We start from the raw sequence: 4,457 nt of genomic DNA, 5'->3' as shown, positions 1-4,457 counted from the left end.
TTTAAAATATAAAGGCTTTAATCACAAACAAACAGGGGTACTCACACAGTAAATGACAAAAGATGCAATGTATCCAAACGAGCGGCGAGCTCGTACACTGCTGACAGTGGAAGGTGCCTGTCCCTACGCGTGGCGTCACGGGTCACGTGGCTTCATCAGGGGATGCTTCCGCCTCTATGTTCCTTCTGGTCACCGGATTGAGAATATTGGCATCGATAAACACAGAACAGAAATGGGAATTCTTCAAAAAGACTGTTTGGGACCTCACTGCAAAGTATATTCCCATGGGCAATAAGTTTAAAAGGCTAAAAATAAAACCTATTTGGCTCACGGTCAAAGTTAAAAAAGCTATAAACAATAAGAAAAGAGCTTTTTAAAAATATAAAAATGAAGGAACACTAGTGTCGTTTAAATGTTACAAAGAATTTAACAGAATATGTAAAAAGGAAATCAAGGATGCAAAAATTCAAAATGAACGACAGATTGCAAAAGATAGTAGAACAAACCCTCAAAAATTCTTCATGTTCTGATCATTATAAGGTATATATTTACTGATCATACTGTTGCTTTAATTTGGCATCCATTATTAACAGGAAGTGTAGTATATTACACCCACTTCCTGTCCAGCAGATAATCTTTCTACAGTGAAGGAAGCATGATAAAGACCTCCACTATTTCTTAATACTGGCCTTGGAAGCATAAGTCTGTAAGTAGGCTGTCATTAATTTTCAATTAATTAGTATATGTTCTACTAATTCAACTACATTTCATCTGTTTGTTTGGTAGGATGTTTCTGTCAGGGAGTTCATTCAGCTAGGCCTCATTTGTGCTAGCTAGTGCCTTAACAGTATTGTAGCATGCCTGTTACTATTTGCATTTGTGATGTAATGTTAAATGCTAATGCATATTTTTATAATTTGTGTTTTGCAGTTTTACAAAAAACTTATTCTCAGTAAAGATTACAACTATTAGCCCTTCCTCCTGAGTCTTTATTGGGAAGCTGTTAGCTGTCTGCCAAGCCTTGTACTTTGAACACATTGTGAGGGCAGAACAGTAAAAAGACTTTTAACACAGCGGGCCTAGTCTAAAGAAGAGTGGATTCACTCTGCTCATCATCAGCTAACCTCTACAGCCACAGACATTACAAAGAAGTAATCTGTTTCATCATGCAGCACACAGACAAGGATACTACACCAGTCATCCCTCAGCATACACAAGCAGAGGAAAGCATACACAATATGCCAACCAACAGGTCATGCTGCACAAGCTCCAGAGTCTCTAGTCAGTCGGATCAGACATCAGCTAGTGCTGAATCTGCCAGGTCCAAGCGCACTAGCTCTAGACATTCAAGCTGCTCTAACCTGTCATCCACCAGTGCTGCAGCTGCCAGGGCCCATGCAAAAGCAGAAGCCGCGCGTGCACTGGCTTCCTATGCAATACGTGAAGCTGAAATGATAAGAGAACAGGGCTGCATAGATGAAGAACATCATATGATTGAAGCTAAAAGTAAAGCTGAAGCACTTAGAAGAAAAGCAGAGGTGAAAGCATCTTTACATATTATCAAGCAAGAAAAAATAGCTTCAGCAGCCTTAGCTGAAGCTGAGGTGCTCATGAGAGCTGCCGAAGAACAGTACAGAGAGCCCTCTGTGATAGATACCCAGATGACACCACTCAGTGCAATCCAACGCACTTGTGAGTATGTACAATTGCACGCAAACATGGACACTGATCAACAGTCTAATGATGCATTAGAATCATCCAGGGTCCCGCTAGCAGCAGGCAACTTTGATATCGCTCGATGCTACAAGATTGAACCAGAACTTTACTATAACAAGCCAAGTAGTTACATACTCAGAGACCAATCTGTTGGTCCTTCAGGAAATCAAACGAATGGTGACATAATCCCTCCACGGGAAAATAAAAATCCGGCCTATAGCAGAAAGACTTGCAGTAAACGAGAACAACCACACAAATATAGTGGGTTTAACCAAGCATCCCAACCGTCTTACCAGCCACAGACATGCCCTGTGTTTGTTCCCAGAAAATGCCCACCTGAGGCAGCAGGAGTCACAGATGTTACAAAATACTTGATACGCCGTGAAATGGTGAGCTCTGGTCTCCTGAAGTTTGATGATCGTCCAGAAAACTATTGGGCCTGGAAGTCATCTTTTCTAAGCAGCACCCAAGAATTAAATATGAAAGACAGGGAAAAGCTTGATCTACTCTCCAAATGGCTCGGACCAGAGTCCACTGAGCAAGCCAAAAGAATCAGGTCAGTACATGTTCATGATGCGACAGCAGGGCTTACAATGTTATGGCAGAGATTGGAAGACTGCTATGAGTCACCTGAATTAATTGAAGATGCACTTCTGAAGAAAATTGAAAATTATCCAAAAATAACAAACAAAGACAATCAGAAGCTGAGAGAGCTTGGGGACATACTTTTAGAGCTGGAGGCGGCAAAGGCTGGTGGATACCTGCCAGGCCTCTCATATTTGGATACAGCACGTGGAGTGAAACCGGTAATCGAGAAGCTTCCTTACAGCTTACAAGAAAGATGGATCACGCAAGCATCAAAATACAAGGAAGATCATCAGGTAGCATTTCCACCTTTCTCCTTCTTCGCCAAATTCATTGTGAATCAAGCTAAAATACGCAATGACCCAAGCTTCGCCTTTTTGAACATGGGAGGCTCCAGTTCTGTAAAGACAGAGAAACAACCTTCAGTGCACAATAAAGAACGCAGAGCAACAGTGTCTGTACGGAAGACAGAAGTACCGACTGAGTTTGAGGCCAACCAGGATAAAAGCTCAGGAATGCAAATTGAGGACCCAGATAAGCAGTGTCCACTACATAACAAGCCTCATCCACTGAGAAAATGTCGCAGTTTCAGATGCAAGACAATAGAGGAGCGCAAATCTTATCTTAAGGACAAGCGCATTTGTTTCAGATGCTGTGGTTCAACTCAACATGTTGCTAAAGACTGTGTGAAGACAATTCGATGCAAAGAATGCAATAATGACAACCATCTGTCTGCTTTACACCCAGGACCAGCACCATGGAAAACAGAGAATCCGGTAACCCAAGAAGATCATGGTGGGGAGCAAAATGAGAGTGAATTACCAGCAATAACCTCAAAGTGCACTGAGATCTGCACAAACACATTTAGCTCTAGATCATGCTCCAAGATATGTTTAGTCAAGGTGTATCCTGCAGGCCTCAGAGAGAAGGCAATCAGAATGTATGCAGTCTTGGATGAACAAAGTAACAGATCTTTGGCAAGAACAGAGTTCTTTGACCTCTTCGGTGACAGAGGAAGTCCAACTTCGTATACTTTGAAGACATGTTCAGGAGTTGTGAAGACATCAGGGAGGAGAGCAAACGACTACATCATCGAGTCATTAGATGGGAAAACGCAGCTGACTCTGCCCACTCTCATAGAATGTGATATGATACCAGATGATAGATCAGAGATACCCACACCTGAAATTGCATGTCACTAGCCTCATCTGATGCAAATATCAGACAAGATTCCAGTACTGGACCCAGGTGCGGCAATTCTCCTTCTACTTGGAAGAGACATACTGAGAGTGCACAAGGTCAGAGAGCAATACAATGGGCCACACAATGCACCATTTGCACAGCGTCTTGACCTTGGATGGGTCATCATTGGTGATGTATGTCTGGATGGAGCTCACAAGCCGGCAAAAGTGAATGTCTACAAAACAAACATGTTGCAAAATGGCCGCACATCATGTCTTAGCCCCTGTACCAACAGGATACAGATTAAAGAGACACTAGTCAACCCAATACAACAGCAGAAAGTTCAGAGTTACATGGAGGCCAAAACCTCATCTGAAGATACAGATGAGCTAGGATGCAAAGTGTTTGAAAAAACGCGAGATGATGACAAACCAGCACCATCTGTTGAAGATAGCCTCTTCCTTGAGATCAAGGACAGAGAAGTCTTTATAGATGAGTCAAACAGCTGGGTAGCTCCACTACCTTTCCGTTCACCCCGACGTCACCTTCCTAACAATAAAGGACAAGCAGTAAAGCGTCTTACCTCATTGCGACGCACTCTAGACAGAAAGACAGATAAGAAGGAACACTTCCATGATTTCATGCAAAAGATCTTCGACAGTGGTCAAGCTGAAATAGCACCACCATTGGAAGAAAAACAAGAGTGTTGGTACTTACCAATATTTGGAGTGTATCATCCTCAGAAACCAGGACAGATACGAGTAGTATTTGACTCCAGTGCAAAGTATGAAGGCCTTTCCCTAAACGATGTCCTCCTCAGTGGACCTGACCTGAATAATACACTCCTTGGAGTCCTCATCAGGTTCCGAAAAGAACGCGTTGCAGTAACAGCAGATGTACAACAAATGTTCTACTGTTTCCTTGTGCGCAAAGATCACAGAGACTACCTGAGGTTCCTGTGGTATGAAAACAAT

At 42.5% G+C, this 4,457-nt stretch overlaps 1 long non-coding RNA gene across 1 annotated transcript; it reads left to right on the top strand.

The window, feature by feature from the left end:
• The first annotated feature begins 568 nt into the window (after positions 1-568).
• LOC141126269 (uncharacterized) lies at positions 569-971 on the top strand. Its single transcript, XR_012241410.1, has 2 exons — positions 569-706; positions 931-971. It is a non-coding gene; the product is annotated as an uncharacterized lncRNA (long non-coding RNA).
• The last annotated feature ends 3,486 nt before the right edge of the window (positions 972-4,457 follow it).

This window comes from Aquarana catesbeiana, linkage group LG01 (assembly GCF_042186555.1).
Source record: "Aquarana catesbeiana isolate 2022-GZ linkage group LG01, ASM4218655v1, whole genome shotgun sequence".
NCBI lineage: Eukaryota > Metazoa > Chordata > Amphibia > Anura > Ranidae > Aquarana > Aquarana catesbeiana.
The sequence above is the reverse complement of the archived record's forward strand: the minus strand, read 5'-3'. Positions and strand labels throughout refer to the sequence as shown.